This window comes from Arvicanthis niloticus, chromosome 22, assembly GCF_011762505.2.
Source record: "Arvicanthis niloticus isolate mArvNil1 chromosome 22, mArvNil1.pat.X, whole genome shotgun sequence".
In the NCBI taxonomy this organism is placed as follows: domain Eukaryota; kingdom Metazoa; phylum Chordata; class Mammalia; order Rodentia; family Muridae; genus Arvicanthis; species Arvicanthis niloticus.
Window position 1 is genome coordinate 39,420,784 of NC_133429.1, and position 18,437 is coordinate 39,439,220.

General features: G+C 44.7%; 1 protein-coding gene and 1 long non-coding RNA gene across 2 annotated transcripts in view; one reads left to right on the top strand and one right to left on the bottom strand.

Moving 5' to 3' along the window:
* The window catches only part of Cpm (carboxypeptidase M), a 58,162-nt gene that overhangs the window by 4,417 nt on the left and 35,308 nt on the right, over positions 1 to 18,437 (top strand). The window lies entirely within an intron of this gene.
* On the bottom strand, positions 15,473 to 17,357 carry LOC143436220 (uncharacterized). Its single transcript, XR_013106383.1, has 3 exons — positions 17,221 to 17,357; positions 16,431 to 16,586; positions 15,473 to 15,606 (listed from the first exon to the last, which is right to left on the bottom strand). It is a non-coding gene; the product is annotated as an uncharacterized LOC143436220 (long non-coding RNA).

The window sequence follows — 18,437 nt, forward strand, 5'->3', positions numbered from 1 at the left end:
AGCTTACATATGCCCCTCTCTCACACTCTCCTGCCCTTGACTGGATAGGTTTATGTAACCGGTAATTTTTTTTTTTTTAAAGTTGCGGCTTGGAGGGGCGGCTCTGCTTAGCTGGCTGCCATGTTCCACACTAGAAGTGGCCAGAGGCCACGTGTGCCACAACTAGACCCCCGAGACACCAGCATCGGGGATGGCTCTGCCAACCCACCACGCTGCCCAGCAATGCTCGGCTGAGCCCAGATCATTCCCGCTATGCCTGTGGTATCTGGTAGAAATGGGACTCTTAGAGATGAATGATTATCAACAGTTTTATATATTTGGAAGTGATCAATTAACAAGATGCCCCCATAATTAGAATAGTTACCCAATATCTAATCTTAAATATAAGTTGCTACCCAGGTCTGCTCTCGACCTATCGCTCTTCCTCCATGGTTGATAGCCTCCTTCCTTCTTTCTGCTTCTTCCTCCCAACTCCTCCAGGCTCCGCCTACCTTTCATACTGCCCAATCACCGAGCTCCACTGCATATGCAATGTAGCAATAGCAGGAAATTATCCTGCTACAGGTTTAAGCTAGTGGTTTCTCCTGGGGGTTTTGGGAGGAAGCACCATGTATATAAGGTCTGAGCGCAACGGTTGGTTTTCCTCACATTCTGCTCATTTTCCAAACATGCTCCCAAAAAACAATTTTCCTGAGCTCCTGTATAAAGTGATGGAAATATTGAGAGACCCAGGACTGAATCTCAGAACAAACCCTGAAACCTTGGAATTTTGGCTCTCACTGTCCACGCGTGTGATTTAAACCCAGCTGAACATAACAGGCATTTTCCTTTAAGAAATCTAACAAAACCTTATTTTGTAGCTATTTGAGGGACTTAAATATAGACATTTTTCAAATGTAAGAAAATGTGTTATATATCCTTTGGCTTTTTAGTATAATATTTTTAAGTGGGAATTGAGACAGAGACTATCCAAAGAGTAAACCAGAGTCTTATTTTGCTTCATTTATAGCCAGTATCGACTTGCATTCCAAACTGATCACAAATGCTCTAGACAGAAATATTTTTGAGACTTTAAAAAGTAATAATGAGAGCCAACATTAAGTAACTTTTATGTTTGCCTGCCTGCCTCCGAGAGAGAGAGAGAGAGAGAGAGAGAGAGAGAGAGAGGCCTAATCATTCTAACAGTGGTCTGCAACACCTCTAACTCCACCTTGATTTCTGTGTAAAGAAATGGAGCTAGAAAAACAGCTTTGTTGCTCTCCCAGATCAGACCCCAGTTCCCAGCACCAACATGGTTTTTCACAACTGCCTGTAACTCCAACTCTAGAGGATATGACGCCCTCTTCTGGCTTCTGAGGATACCTACACAATACTGCACACACACACACACACACACACACACACACACACACACACACAGAGAGAGAGAGAGCAACCTTCACAGCAACCTTTTGCTATAAGGTTTCCCAGCTCTCCTCTTCTTGCCGTGTCCCTACCCTGCTCTACCACCTGTCCCCACTGGTCCCTGTGATTCAGAAGGGCTGACAAGGGTATTTAACATTCTTCATGTGTGGAATGAGCCCCAGTAGAATTCTTTGTCCCTTTCTGGTATTCGTGGTTTCATCCAAGTACCATGAATTCCCTCTTTGGTGCAGTCGGCCCAATCTCCTAGCCCAGGTGCTCACGTTCTTGGATTATGAAGCAAAAGGAAGAGGGTGACTGCGATGAGCACACAGTCTGGGGACTGCCATCTGGAGCTTGAGACCTTGAGTTGAAGACGATGCTCAGGAGGACAGCACCACCCCCTGGAGGGAGTCTGGGGAAAGTGAAGGGAAGATTTAGATCTCAGCTTGGGACTATGGGAGGCGGGTGACTCATGGAGCAGTCACACAAGGGGAAAGATTGACCCATTCAGTTGTTTAACGACCTCCATAGGTAAAAGGCCTTATCCAATGTCTAAACCCAAAAACAAGATTGATGGATGTACAAAACAAAATACTTTCCCTCCAAGTTTTAACCTATTCTGATCCTTCCAGGATTCAGCTGTAGATAAATTGACAGCAACTTACATTGTTTTGCTCTCGGCTTAATTGATGAGATTTTCACATCCTCCAAGTCCTGTCCCCAATGTCTACAGAGACGAACCTTCTCCATTTGTAACCTCTATGCATATATGACTTTCTCTTTGCCTTTTGGCGGAGTCATCTCAAGGGCTCTTTATAATCTGGCATCATATTTTATATAATTTCTCTTTTATTTCATGCAGTTCGGATGTTAGTTTGATCTTCTTGAAGCTATGTACAGAAATGAACCATACAAACCATACAGCGGCATAGAAAGGGGAACGTTCAAAATACTGGGCACAGCAAAGGAGGGACCAGAGCCACGAAAAAAAAACTCTGAGGCTCAGAGGGATTCGAACTCTCTTTCCTGGAGACAAGCTCCTGCTCTGGCTGGCACCAGTGTCAGCCTTTTTATCACCATCATGAGGTTCCTACAGAAATTCCAATTCCTTGGGGTCCTTTGTTACAAAGTCTGATAGCCAATGGGAAGGGCCCAGGTGTCTTAGACTATCATTGCTCCTGCAGGACAGTTACAGTAATTTTGGAGGAACTGAGTACCATAGTCACATCTCAGCTCGGAAGGCCCTGGATATAGCAGGAAGCCAAAGGACTCTTAGTATCTTTGGAACATTAATAGTATAATTGAATTATTCACCATCTGGTATTCAGAACAATACTGGAGTGGTTCTGTTCCCTCTTTTGCCTTTAATTCTCCCCCACACACTGACCAGAGAGGTGTTAGAAGAGATGGTAACTATTTTAAAAGTCCTTTTTAATGGGAGACACTCACTTTTGTGAGAATGTAGGCATTGTCACGTGACACGCACAGATACATGTGCCGCGTGTGGCGGTATCATGGAGCTTTCTTCTATTTTAAAAGGAGGATTCATTTACACCTTATTGATAACACCAAAGGCAGAGTCAGATTTGACTCAACTGCTTGTGCAGTTGAGGACAATTCTTTTATTTTTCCTCTCTCTCTTTTGGAGTCAAATGTAACAATGATAATCTCCAGGGATGCATGGTTGCCTCCTGCTTGTGAGAAACAGAAAGGAAATTAGGATATGCTACACTTCATAGCAAATCTTACTTGTAAAGGTTTTCAGGTGGTGGTGAAATGTCCTAGCAGAACACGGCAGTTACAGAGACTTCCAGGCCTCTTAAGCAGAAAGCCCTTTGGCTAATGGCCAGTCCTCTCTGTGCAGGCCCATACAAATAGGCTAAGAATGGCCGGATAGAGTATATCTGTGCATGGCTATCTCTCACACTTGCTAACGGGGAAGCCAACAGAAAGGAATGTAAGGGTGGGTCTTGATAATTGGTATGAAGTCAGGGCTGGGGAGCTCTCTGTAAAGTGACTGCTGCAAAAAGTCAGGGCACTTCCTAGAACCCACTAAAGCCAGGAGTGCTCCTGTGATCTCAGCAGTGATCACAGTGAAAGGGGCAGTGGAGAGTGCAGAATCCCTGGAGGTTTATGAGCCAGTTAGCTTGGCACATGCAGTGGGAAACAAGAGACATCTCTCAAACAAGGTGAAAGGCAAGGTCCATCATTGGGGGATTGTCTCTGTAGTACACACATGTCTAAACACAGTCACATACACATGCACACACATAATACATACACATGCATGCACATACACACATACATACATAGACATACACATGCACATACATACACATGCAGACATTCATATACATACAGATACACACATACATACACATATACAAGTACACACATACACACATACACATATATAGACATACATACAATCACATATACAAGTACATACATATACACACTTACATACACACATGCACAATATATATACACATACACTCTATACACACAAAACACACACATACATACAGATACACACATACATAGACATACATACACACATACACATACAATCACACATATACAAGTACACACATACATACACACATGCACACACACGCACACATATACATGCACATACATATACATACACCTATACACGCACAAACACGTACACACATGCACACACACACATGCACATACAATGAGAAAATGATAGAAGCAGAAGCATTGGTGATTTGTTCTTGAAACAGAACCAGCAGCACGTGCTGCCAGATGGAGCAGCTGTGGACACAACTGAGGAACAGAAAAAGATGAAGGTGACCCTGGGGTGGCACGCTTTGACCCCGAGCCTTCATGCTTTGACACCTCTGAGCATTCCTGTCATCTACCAAGACAGAGAAAACTAGAAGAGGCCAGATCTGGGGTGGACTCAGGAGCTCAGACACAAATGCCAGGCACGGTGACACACACCTTTAATCCCTGCAGCACTTGGGAGGCAGAGCCAGGAGCATCTCTGTGAATTCAAGGCTGGCTCCATCTACGTAGTGAGTTCCAGACCAGCCAGGGCTACACAGTGAGACTCTATCTCAAAACCAAATTTAAAAAGCCTCTTTTAAACAGTTTTCTTAATCTTCAAATCCTCAGTAGATCTAGGTGGACTTCGGTGGGTATTTAGGTAAATGGCACTCAGGAGAAGCTTGGCCCTGAAAATGTAACTTGGAGAACATCTACTACTCAATATTAGCAACCCTGAGGACAGCGAAACCACCCTGCAAGAGGGTGGGGACCGATAAGAGGCTAGAACAGAGCTAAAGGCTGGTCCGGTGCTTGCCGTCTGGTAGAGCTAGGGGCCAACAAAGGAGGGGAAATGAAATCAGTACAGAGACTGGGGAACTAAAAGTAGTGCCACGGGAAGGAGGAAGTACCCAGGGTCCCGTGACTCCCACTGGGGATTTTCTAGAAGGACTCTGTAAATCAAGATAAGCTCGTACCCAACCAAGGCTGAGGTTGCAGCAAGGGCACAATGCAGAAGCAGCAGGCTGAGGTGATGGTGGAAAGATGGAGAGAGAGGGTGAGCACAGGTTCTGTCCCCCTCGGGGACTTTTTTCTTACCAGCAGTAAACCACAGAGATCCCTCCATCCAGGGAAGCCTGGGACTTCACAGTTCTTCATAGCCGTGTGACTGTCAGCAGGAGTATAGCTCTCTAACTGAGCACCACTGCACATCACAAACAATGCTCTTATCCTGATGTGCTGCCTCGGGGTGGGCTCAGGATACAAAAATAGTATAACTAGCAAGCAGTTCAGGACGGCAGTCTTCAGTTCGTTTCAGGGTCATTGCCAAGACTGCAGGTGTTCCAGAGATAAGCAAGAACCAGAAAAGGTGGACTAACTGATAATCATTTCCTCTCAAGGTCATGGTTAATATTAAATGTTGCTGGGAGTCAAAACTGAGAGCCATAAACTTAAGTATCATGACCCAGACTAATGAAATTAGTTAATGAATTAATGAAATTCCACTTTTCTGTGGACAGACTTAGTTGCTTTAGCAGTTCAGTGCCTAAAATTCAGAGCCTGAAAATATGGAGGTAAAGAAGTTAGACAGGACCCCTAGAAATATGGAGGTAAAGAAGTTAGACACGATCCCTAGAAGTATGGAGGTAGAGAAATTAGACACAACCCCTAGAAGTATGGAGGTAGAGAAGTTAGACACGACCCCTGCCATGAAAACGTTGCAAGAACAGGAAAAAGCAAGACAGCTGGTAAACAGATATGATTAGTTCTGTGCGGGGAACAGAGGGCAACTCAGAAAGACAGAAGGATAGCCAGGCAGGTGCAACAGGAAAGGCAGGACAGACCGCGGGACTGGGGTTGAAGGAGCCCTCAACCTAGAGGTACAAAAGAAGCGGCACATGCCTTTAATCCCAGCACTTGGGAGGCAGAGGCAGGCTCTGAGTTCGAGGCCAGCCTGGTCTACAGAGTGAGTTCCAGGACAGCCAGGGCTACACAGAGAAACCCTGTCTCGAAACAAACAAACAAACAAACAAAACAAACAAACAAAAAAAAGAAGCAGCTCATTGTGGGCAAGGGAAGACAGGAAGGTGTGTGGACTGAGGCTCTTAACCATGCTGTCGGAGCCATCACTTCACCAACCATCTGGGCGTTTATGTCTAATAGGAAGGTTCGTTTCCTTGATCAGAAAAAATTTTTAGCAACTTTATAATTTAAAAGATTATTTTCTAAAATTATATTTATCTACTTGTGTGTGTGTGCCAGTCTTAGTGTGGAGGTCGGGGGTCAACTTTTGAGGATTGTTTCTCTCCTTCCCCCATGTGGATCACCGTGTGAGCCTAGGGATGAAACTCAGTCTGTTAGCCCTTTATAAGAAGTGTGTGTGTGTGTGTGTGTGTGTGTGTGTGTGTGTGTGTGTTCATTTTCTACAGGTGTGAGCAAGCAAACACATGAAGAAACAAATCAGCAGCTCCCGATTAGATCTTAGTTACTGACAGGTTTGGCTCATTAGCCCCAATCGGCCTTTTTAGTAATTCACTTATGAATCTGTTTGATCCATATTTGTTCATTGAGTCCCCGCTATCTAGCAGAACCTTCCCAGGTGGATATAAAGAACAAAACCTGGACTTCTTCCTTTTAGAACTACAGGGAGCTGAAACCCTGCTGCAGTGGTGGGCAAGCCTTGTTGAAGAACTATGATCCCAGCTCTGGCCTCTGGGGTGCTTGGTAAAGGTCAGAAAAGCTTCCTGGGGAAGCGGATACCGGAACATCAGCCCCTAGGCAGACCTGCAGGGGGAGAGGAATCCCACAGGAGATAGGAAACCTCACTCGCTTACATAGCTGGTCAGTGCTGAGACTGAGGCCTGACCAGGAACACAAGAGGAAGTTCCCACCTCCCACCTTGTATGCTGAAGAGACGAGGCTGCCTTTCTCTGAACTGCCCAGGATGGGGATTTATTCCAGAGTATTTTAGAGTCCACAGCATCTTAATCCACACTGACTGGAAAGCACAGTTTGAGATGTTTTTGTCATTGCATGCTTTATTTTTTGAAAACAACATGTCCAAAGAACAGTGCTTAGGTACGGAAAAGACTTTTGACTCCTGTTACTTCTTGCTAAAATTGGCGATATTTGTGGTCCCCGGGGAACTGTTTCCATCGGACATTCCGTTCTTTGCCCTTGGGAGATGAAGTCTGTAGGAATAAAATGGATATGTGAGGGTTAGCAATGAGACTGGACTGCTTTGCCCAGTGTGTACAAGCCCTTAAATCTCACTATTGCGAATGAGATACTGCCATGCCCATTTTCCAGAGGAGAAACTGAGGCTCAAGGAAAGTGACTTAAGGGTAAGGAACAGAGTCTTGTCAGGATTTAGAGCCCCAGTGCCAGTTTTTCAAGTAAGTCTTTGGGACCTGGAGACTTCCATAGAGGTGAGCTGGGCTCCTTCCTAGGTGAGGAGACAGGAGCCCCTCGGGATCCTCTCCCTGAGCCAGAACAGCTCAGCTTCTATGTCTGCATTGGATATCCACCTGAGACCTTACTGGGATATTGGCTCCACTCCTGGGGTCAGTATCTTGAAAAACACCGCATTAACTCGACATCTTTGCCATCAGGAACAAACTGATCCTGTGCTATCATCTCAGCAAGTTAATGAGTGGAGACACTCTGGAGGGTGCCTGAGTGATAGGAGTCCCTGTGCTTTGAGATTACATAGCATTCTAGCTGAGACAACGCTTGTGACACTTACCAAGGCCTAGAGCCCTCCAAACTTGATCAAAACAAGAGGGTTAGAAAATACTGAATGTAGCCCTGTACTAAGCCAAATACTGTGACTGGAGAGATCACCTGGGATCATTAGGTCAAGGATCCCGCTCTTGACCACTCCCACATTCTTGTATGATATATTTAACCCCCTCTCTCAAGCCGCCTGAGCTCAGGGACCTCTCTGCCCTCAACTGAGCTTCAGGTTTAGACAAGCCATGTGGGAGACCAGGTGGAATAGGAAAGAGAGTAAGAGCCACCAGGATCCAGTGGCATCCGAGACACTGCAGATACTAGGTATATGTTCACTGGTCCACTGGGGTAAGGTGGTGCTCAAGTCAAAAGCCATCTAATAGACAAGACAGAGGCTACTCCACCTAGTCTGGGGTGGTCTCTACAGGCTAAAATCTGGGCTTGCCTGAGGTATGCAAACAGAGGGAACAAGTCCTCTCAGGAAGGAAGGAAGGAAGGAAGGAAGGAAGGAAGAAAAGAAAGAAAGAAAGAAAGAAAAGGCTTCTGAACTAGTTCAGGAGTGTGAAAACAACTGGCAAACTCATCTTGTTGCTATTTGCCTGTGTAACTAACTGGGGATCGGGCCTAGGGCTTTCTATGAGCCAGGCAAGCCCTGCACTGCTGAGATTTGTCCCCTCACTGTCAGATCTTGAGTTTTGAAAACGTAGAAAGAGGTCTTCGTATCAGTTATTAAAACTGGGAAACTCTCAGAATAAAGGGAGCAGCTGTTGGCGTGTTTACCCCAAACACACAGGTTAGTGTAGACTGTAAGGGGGTTAGCAGTGGTTAAGAGTACAGACCTTACTAATAGGCTGGGTTCAAAGCCTGGCTCTGCAGCTGAGTTACAGTGATCTTGCTCAGGTGTCTTCCCCTTCCTGCGTCTGCTGCCTCTCTTACGAAGTGGATATAATGGTCCCTGCTTCATAAACTGTTGAGGGTTAAGCAAGTCAAGCCGTGTGCAGAGACCGCAGTGGGCGCATAGACACAGTGGAAGTGTGCCCGATTCTTACTGTCCCATGAGTTGTGCTCCTTGGCAGCTCTGGAGCATGGTGCTGTTTAAAGCCCTCAGAGTCCTCAGAGGACGTGGGTTTTGGTGCCAGGCAGTGTCCTGCTTCATCTCATTTAACCCGCACAGTCACCTTAGAGGTAAACATTGTACGAAGTACTACAGCTTCACACTGACCTACGGTGTTCAGGAACTCGCCCAAACGAGTTCCTAGCGGTTTGGGGCCTGGAGGGCCACAACTGCAGAGCTTGACTCTCTATAGCTCCAGGTTTAGGGGGGTCATGTTCCTGCTCTCAAATGCCAGCACACACTGAGACCTGAGCCACACGTGTTACAACATCCTGAGTATCTCTGGTGTACAAAAGGAACCTGAGGGCACAGAGTAAAGGCAGGTGCCTGGTGAAGTTATGGTGTCTGGATTAGAAAAGTAAATTAACACCAAAGCTGTGTCTTTAGGTAAGATACCCAACTGCTGGGGGATGTGCCGGGAAGAGAAGGAAAACAAACAAACAAAAAGAACTCAGGGCAGCTGGACAGGTGGCTCAGTCGTTATGAGCACTTGCTGTTCTTGCAGAAGACCCAAAACCTATATGGAGCTTATAGCTATCTGTAACTCCAGTTCTGGGCAATCCAGGTCCCTCTTATAGCCTCCGTGAGCACCAGGCATGCATGTAATACACATGCATACATGCAGACAAATACCCATACTCATATACGTAAAATAAAAATAAGTCCTGATGCCATCTTCCGAGTGAGCACTTCTGGGTAGATAAGCTAAGCATCCTTTATTTTCAGTAGCTGTGCACACTTGGCTATGTGCTTAGCTGTGTTGATTAAACACAGAAAAACCAGCTTGGGGGGGTGGTGGTGGTAATTTTCCCCTCCGCTTTCACATTTGCTTCGGAAAATCCCTATCTCATTCAAAGGCTTAAAATCACATTTAAGAATAATGCAGTAATTTCAGGAAAAGACAAACCCATTTTTCTGGTCCACCCTTTGTCTCTCCCACTGTCCCTCATCATGAGCTTTCTATCCTAAGGAAACCTTTGCCTGACTACAAGGAGGGATGGGGATTCCCTTCCTGGATTCAACAGCAAAAGGTAGAAATGCAGCCATCTGGTTACAACCACCAACTCGTACACCTAAAATGGCAAAGATGGCAGATTTTGTTACATGGTTTAGTACAATTATCGTGTCCTTGGTTTGGTTTGGTTTTGTCAGTAATCATGTTAAGGACCTATTTTGGAAGAACTAATAAGAAAGCAATTGTTTTCAAATGTTCTTGTTTCGTTTTTTTGTTTGTTTTTGTTTTTTTTTGTTTTGTTTTTGAGGGAGGGGTGGGTTTTTTTGGTTGGTTCGGTTTTGGGGGTTTGTTTTGTTTTGTTTTGTTTTGTTTTTCAAGACAGGGTTTCTCTGTGTAGCCCTGGCTGTCCTAAAACTCACTCTGTAGACCAGGCTGGCCTCAAACTCAGAAATCCGCCTGCCTCTGCCTCCCAAGTGCTGGAATTAAAGGCGTGCGCCACCACCGCCCGGCTTTCAAATGTTCTTATAAGAAAGTCTGTTTCAGTTTATTAGAAATCCACCTAAATAGTTACCTATGTGGCTTTAGATTCTGTCGAGCCCTTGTTTTACCCAGGGCATCTGAGGATGGCTGATGGACACCATCTAATCCTCACTAGCAAAGAGGGCATGGCTTGGTTATGCTGTAGCTATCTTTAAAAAAAAAAAAATTCACACACACACACACAAAATGCTTTATTTAATGAATAACAATTTAGTTTACAAGTTAAACAGCAGGATAATAGAATAATTTGATATAGTTTTAAATAGATGAGAAAAGGGAAAATTTAAGGTTACAGAATTTCCCGCCAAAGCATATTTTTTTTTTACTTTATGTTTTCATTTTTGAGACAAGATCTCAGTGAATAGCTCTGACTAGCCTAGAACTGGCTACATAGACCAGGCTGGCCCGGAACTCACAGAGCTCCACTTGGCTCTGCCTCCCAACTGAAAACATTTAATTAAAAAAAAAATCTTTTTTTTTTCTCAATAGGTTAGTGTGACCTGTATATTCAGTGACTAGTCATATCTAATTTTTTGCTCTGTTTTTTGTAAATTAATAATGTAATACACTATATGCCACTGAATCGTACACTTTAAGTAGATAAATTGTGTGGTATGTGAGTTGTACCTTAATAAACATGTTTTTCGAGAAACATGGTAAGCATTCAGATTGCTTGCAACTTTTAGATATTTCAGATGGATGCTGTGACAGGGACCACAGGAAATTGGTAAGTTTATGGAAAATCCCCACCAATGGAATACTTTACAACTTTGGGTAGACTTATCATTCAGATCTGGCAAAATGTCCAGAACACATTGTGAGGTGAAAGGGCTCGGGTGCAAACATGTTTCTGCTCGCTCACAGTTCTGGTCCGTGGGCATCACCCTTGCAAGAATGCCCTTGCAATAACCACTGTGCACCTTGCCCCTCCTCCTGGTGTCAGTTGGCAGATACAAGTCTCATCATTCTAAATTGCTCTGTAATTACCCTGCGTTGTGATTTTTTATCATGATCTATTTAACTATCCCACAGTGGTGAGCATTCAGATTGCTTATAGCTTTTAGATACTTCAGACGGATGCTGTGATAAGGACCTTTGAACAAGCACAGGTGTTCTTTAATGTCCCAGGGTGGGCTTTGAATAATCAGAAACCCCATGCATGCGTTTGTACACTTGCCTAGTAGATCCTGACCGTTACCTGGCACGTGAAGATATGGTCTTGTGCTCTAAGTGCCATATAAACACATACATTTGTCCCACATCCTAACTGTCATGGTTTGTATATGCTTGGGAGTGGCACAATTAGAGGGCGTGGCCTTGTTGGAGTAGGTGTGTCACCTTGGGTGTGGGCTTAAGACCCTCATCCTAGCTGCCTGGAAATCAGTATTCTGCTAGCAGCCTTCAGATGAAGATGTAGAAGTCTCAGCTCCTCTTGCACCATGCCTGCCTGGATGCTGCCATGCTCCTGCCTTGATGATAATGGACTGAGCCTCTGAACCTGTAAGGCAGCCCCAATGAAATGTTGTCCTTATAAGAGTTGCCTTGGTCATGGTGTCTGTTCACAGCAGTAAAACGCTAAGACATAACCAACGTTTGAACCTTTCCCCATTTTAGGAATAACAATCCCTCCACTTTAAATGCCATTTTTATGACTGAAATTGAGAATGGGTGAGTTTTCTCATTGTCCAGCAATAGGACATGCACAGTTGCTGCCCTTGAGGGCCTCACCTTCAGTCTGTTGCCTGTGTGCATTTTCTCATGATTTTTCTATTTGTGTACTAACCTGTAGGCTTTCTTAGGCTCTCTGTTACAAATGCAGAGGATATTTTCCCCTATTCTGTGGCTTGTCTACTAGATTTTGTTTTCATTATTCTTTGCCCTGTGTAGGTTTTCTAATTTGCAGAAGGTCCCGTTCACCGGGCTTTCTCTTTAAGCTATTACATTCCGTGTATCATTTTAAGAAGTCACCTTCACCCCCAAGGTCATAAACATGGGCCAGTGTTTTTATAGCTTTGTTTTACAACCTAATTCCATCTGGAATCTCTTAGCGTGCTTTGTCAGCAGATTTCGCATCCCGTAGCATCTACTTGTATGAATGTTCACCATTCTCAAGTATCTGTGACTTTCATACGCAGAAAGAACCATAAAGAATTCGAAAAGAAATGCAAGGAATGATGTCTAGATGAGGGATAAGGCGTGCCATCTAGGGGAGAGGAAGGGAAGGGGTGGGGAATGAGACTGTAGTCTAAGGAGTTGAGGTTGTGATGGCTCCAGGTAGGGACAAGAGGCCAGAAGAGCATCCCTGGCTTACTTTGCGTCCCAGGAACTAAGATACTGCAGGAAGTGCACGAGGCGTAAACAAATGTCACAGCTTTACAAGAGTCAGATGACAAGTCAGAAGGAATTAGACTGGGTCGTAATAGAACTTCAGTCTATCACCCGAGGCAAAAATGAACTTGGGATAATACACTATTGGAAAAAAAAAATATCCCAGCCCAGGTTAACTCTGTCTGCTTCCATTCATTCTGCCTCAAAAAGGCAGCGATCTGTGAGGGTGTTTAAACATGTTAGCTGATATTTTCTTTAGATTCTAGAAAGATAGTGTCGTGTAGCAGAAGTATGAATAACATACTTCCTGTCCAGCAGACAGGAGCTGGGCGGATGACGCTCCAAAGGTGGCTGAGTCCAACTCTCCGGGCTCACCTGCCCAAGCCACACTCACTTTCTTCCTCTGACATTGGACCCTGTGACCCTTAGTGTCTGTGACACTGAGTTTGGAGGCCCCAGCCAATCTATCCAGCCGACACGTTTGCTCACCGTTGTGTATGCCAGGCCTTGCGCTAAGAGCCTTTGGAATGTTAGTTCTGTCACCTCTTGTTCTTAACTTGCAAGTTATATTTATTTTCTTAAAACAGATGCTTGTATACATTAAATAGGCAAAATGTAAATTTTCGGATCTTGACCTGTTATACTATTTCCACCTCTCAGAGGTAGATTAAAATTCTCATTTCTCTATGAGATATTTAGAACTTTCCAGTTTTTAAAATTTATTCCTAGAGAATTTCAAACATGAAATACGATCATGCCCGTTCCCCTTAAGGACCTCCAATGTATCCCCTTCCACCAACAACTTAATCAAATAAGTTAACTCACACAGGCCTGCAGCTGACTGAAACTACCAGCGATCTGCTTGCCCCTGACTATACACAGGGCTGTGTGAGCAGAGAATTGTCCAAGAAAGACTAAACTCATATTACAGAATATCTGTTCATGTATCATTTGACTCGTGATTTGAAAGACAGTAGCACAACAGTGGGGAAGCCCTACATAAAAATGCCTGAAAGCAGATTTCTTGGGATCCTCTTCATACCAACCCATGAGAGATGTTTTAAGAACTTCTCATATTTTAAACACAAGATAGCTAAAAATCCAGGCCTGGTTATTCTGTCAGATCGTGTCTCCATTAGTGGGCATCAAGAGTCTATGGGTACCACATTGGCCTTCATCTATTTTGTCTCCTTCACATTACACATAGATGCAAACACTGTGGTTAAACTGTTTCCCAGCCTTCCCTCTGGGCTTCTTCATGCCTTTTCATGCCCACTTCAAAGGATGTTTGATAGATAGATGGTACTTGAACAATATCTTATCCCTGTTTTTTAAGAGCTGGTCTCTTTCTGCATGATGCTTTGGTGTTTCTCCAAGTGTCTTAGTTAGGGTTTTACTGCTCTGAACAGACACCATGACCAAGGCAACTCTTACAAAGGACAACATTTCATTGGGGCTGGCTTACAGGTTCAGAGGTTCAGTACATCATCATCAAGGTGGGAGCATGGCAGCATGCAGGCAGGGATGGTGCAGGAGGAGCTGAGATTTCTAAATCTTTGTCTGAAGGCTGCTAGCAGAATACTGACTTCCAGGCACTTAGAATGGGGGTTTTAAGCTCATGCCCAAAGTGACACACATACTCCCACAAGGCCACACTTCCTAATAGTGCCACTCCCCAGCCTGAGCATATACAAACCATCACACCTGGCATTGCTCTATTAGGAACGCTGTTGGGGACCCCTGCTAACTTGGAGAGCAATGAGAAAACCCTAATAGATCCTTCTGCCTGCCCCTCCCCAAGAATCTGCCCTGTCCTTGCAGACCACCATCTTGTTGAGTGTTGTAGTAAGGTGACAATGACATCCTGATTATGACCCAAGTCCACAGATCTCTTCTACTTCACTGAGGCAAGAGTCACTGTGAGGGGATAAAGGCTGGCCACCAAGGGCTGCAAGGAACAGTACAAAGTTGTGTTTGAGCCAGGCATGGTGGCGCACACCTGTGATCTCAGGAGGTGGAGTCAGAAGAATCATGAGTTCAAGACCAGCCTGGTCTACACCATAAGTCTGTGGCCTGCCTGGCTGCATAGTGAGACCTTGTCTCAAAATAATAAAAGTTTTGGTTATGCCAGTGAATTTGACATAAACCAGGACTCCCTTAGCTCATGATTAGAAAATCTAGCATGGTTAATAGCGCCTGGAATGATTCCTTATGATTTGGGGGACTTTTTTACCACGGTTTCTATCATTCCAGAGGCCTTAGATCTGGCTCGGGGCCCACTCTTTCTTGATAACAGCTCACCAGTGAGCAGTGCTGCATGACCAAGCTGCCTCCTGTCCTTTGTGAAATTGATGGGTGTGAATTGTTAATGAAATGAGTACAAGCTAAGATAAAGATGAAACATGCCTGAGTGGGCGGGAGAGCTCAGCGGGCTGACTGGCAGCCTCCTGCCTGCATCTCACTCTTGAAATGGCATTTCTCGACACATTGTAAGGCAGAAGCTGATCTGAGATACAACTAATTACACGATGAAGCTACCGGGTTGGGCCTGGCAGATTTTCTGACCTTAAAGCTTCAGTGGGGGTGGCCCATAGCACCGTGGGTCTTCCTGCCGATGGTTCAATATCACAGTGGGTCTTCCTGCCGACGGTTCAGGGCCTTAGCATGCAGCATTGCTCCCTTAGACACACAGAGCAAAAGTCGCAATTGTAGGTTGATGCTGGTGTCACTGAAGTTACGGTCATGACTAACGTTAAGTTTGGGTTTTGTCTAATATGCTTAGGACAACTTATTACAGATGTCAGTAAGTATCCAAGCTCCTACAGACAACGCAAGAAAATGAACTCACGACTCTCCAGAAAGCAGTGGCTTAATGTTGAGTCTGATGTCACCGACGCAGCAGTCTTTGCTTCTGTGGGATGGAGAAAGTGATGAGGTTCCCGCCTTGTTTCCAGAGTCTCGGGTTCTTTGTCCTGAGAAAGGTGACCATCACTTCCATCTCGGGTGGTAACAGGAAACCCTGTCATACACGAGAGTAGACACCACTTACACTTCTCCCCTCATCAGAAGCCACACTTGGAGGTAGATGTGGGAGGTTATGACAGAGCTGCCCAGCACCTATACTTAACCCATTCCTTTTTGTTGTTTTTCTTGTTATTTGTATTTTGTTGTGCCTTACTTTTTGAAATAGGCATCTTGCCATGTTGCCCAGACCAATCTCAAGCTCCTGGGATCAGATGATCCTCCCACTTTAGTCTCCAAGAGGCTGGGATTGCCCTACTGCACAGGGTCCACTTAATTCTTATATTAATCACTTGGCCTTTGCGTAATTTCCTTGGTGAGGTATCTACAAAATCTTTGACCCACTTGTTAGCCATGTGCTCTATTTTGAGACTTGATGTCTTAGTTAGGGTTTTACTGCTGTGAGCAGACACCATGACCAAGGCAAGTCTTATAAGGACAACATTTAACTGGGGCTGCCTTACAGGTTCAGAGGTTCAGTCCCTTATCACCAAGACAGGAGCATGGCAGCATCCAGGCAGGCATGGTGCAGGAGGAGCTGAGAGTTCTACATCTTCATCTGAAGACTGCTAGTGAAAGACTGGCTTCCAGGCAGCTAGGATGAGGGTCTTAAAGCCCACACCCACAGTGACACACCTACTCCAACAAGGCCACACCTCCTAATAATGCCACCCTCTGGGCCAAGCGTATTCAAGCCATTGTGCATCGTCTCATACAGTTCAGGCTTTCAAGTTTACTGTGTAGCTGAGGAGCATCCTCGGGCTCCTGATCCTCTTATCTCTGACCCCAAGGTCTGGGATTTATAGGAATGTGCCACCATACCTGCCGGGTGACTGGATTTCTTCATGTCAGGTTTCCAGAGTTCTCTCTGTGTCCTGGATTATCAGACATGGCTTATGCACGTATATTCTCCCAGCCTGTGACATATCTTTTTTCCATCATGATTCCTCAAGCTTTTTGCTTCGAAATATTTCAGCCCTATAGGAAAAAAAAAAAAAGACAAAAATACCCAACTTCGGCTCTGCCTCTGGAGTGCTGCCATTAAAGGCGTGAGCCACCACCCCTTGACTGATCTCTATTGATCTTGCTCAACTATTAGACATAATAAGTAGTGTTCGCATCCCCCTAAATACTTCAGCACGTGTCTTCTAAATATAACTTCCACCTAGTCACAGTATATCATATTTAAACTAAGAAACGTACTATAATAGTTCAATAATAGCAAACAGCACACTCCTGTATTATTAAAGTTTTCTGTGGCTCCAACAATGCTTTCTATAACTTTTTTCTCTCAGGATTATTATTTTTTTTAATTTTATGGGTATTTTGCCGACATGTGTGTCCATGTACTACTACATGCAAGCCATATGGAGACCAGAAGAGGGTGTCGGGTCCCCTGGAATTGGAGTTCAGACAGCCATGAGTAGCCATGTGGGTCTTGAGAATGGAAGAGCTCTGGAAAAGCAGCCAGTGTTCTTACCCCATGAGCCAACTCTCAGCCCATAATCTGGGACAGTCCCTTTGCTCTGTGTCCACACTGACCAGTTCATATTGACCCAACTTTCCTAATGATTCCTAATGTGCCAACTCCTGTCCACAAGCCTCAGCTTACCCTATTCAGTGATGCCTTGTATTCTCTCCACAGGGGCCAGGGGGCCAGACTAGAGCTGCCTAACATAGCTTCCAGCCTCATTAGCGTTGAGATCGTTAAGTCTTCGTGGTCACCTCAATCACTTGAGAAGCAGGCCGTGTGAGAAAGTGTTGTGTAAGACGTTTGTGGTTAATGGTCTAACACAGCTAACAAAGGTGACTTATCTTCTGGCCCTGCCCTCGTGGAGGCATGTGCTCACCTCTTAGGCTGGGCATCATGCCCTGGAAGTTATGAATGAGTTTAAAGTGTAAATTCAGTTGATACCAAGTGGTGTGAAATATTTTGCAATATTTGTTTTGTTAAGGCCCTTAGAAGGGCACATTTTTTTAAAGAATAGCCCCTTCTATTTTCCTTTTTTGTGCACTTCAGTGAGTGTTGGTCTATTCAAACTGAATGGCAGATTTCCTGAAGCACACATGGCTCCGCCGACTGCTGGCCAGGGTCTCCATCACATGATTTAGACACTGTTTATATTGGATATCTTGCTTCAATTGCTCTGAGGCACTATCCAGGTTTGTCTTGTTTTGTTTTGTTTTTTTTTTAAAAGGTTTAATTATTTATTCTATGTGTATGAGTACACTGTCTCCAGACACACTAGAAGAGGGCATCGGTCCCCTTTACGGATGATTGCAAGCCACCTTGTGGTTGCTGGGAATTGAACTCAGGACCTCTAGAAGAGTAGTCAGTGCTCTTAACCACTGAGCCATCTCTCCAGCTCCTGAGGGTTTTGTTTTTTAACAAGCACATGCTTACTGTAGCTTTGCTGCTCTTGTTATAGTTGCCTTCATTTTGTGGTGCTGGGACTTGAACTCACAGCCTTGAGCATGCAAAGGATGTGTGTTGTACCACCGAGCCACCTTCTCAGTGCACTATAAGTGTTTCAAGGATTGGGAGGATTAGGTGACCATAGCACAACTCAATTCTCTTAATCCCACAACATAGATAAGAAAAGTGATCAACGAGATAAAGCATCTTGTCGCATGTCACATGGCTAACAAGTGACAGCAGGTTCTCAAGGCTGGCAGTTCAGGTTTAGAGCCAGTGTGCTTCAGTCAGGAACATACCATGCCTAACTACGTAGAATCTAAGAGATCGAAGACGCTGTCACTGTTTGGAGGCAGATGGCCGGCCATTCTGATACAGGTGATCCGTTTGGAGATTAAGATGTCAGAAGTATA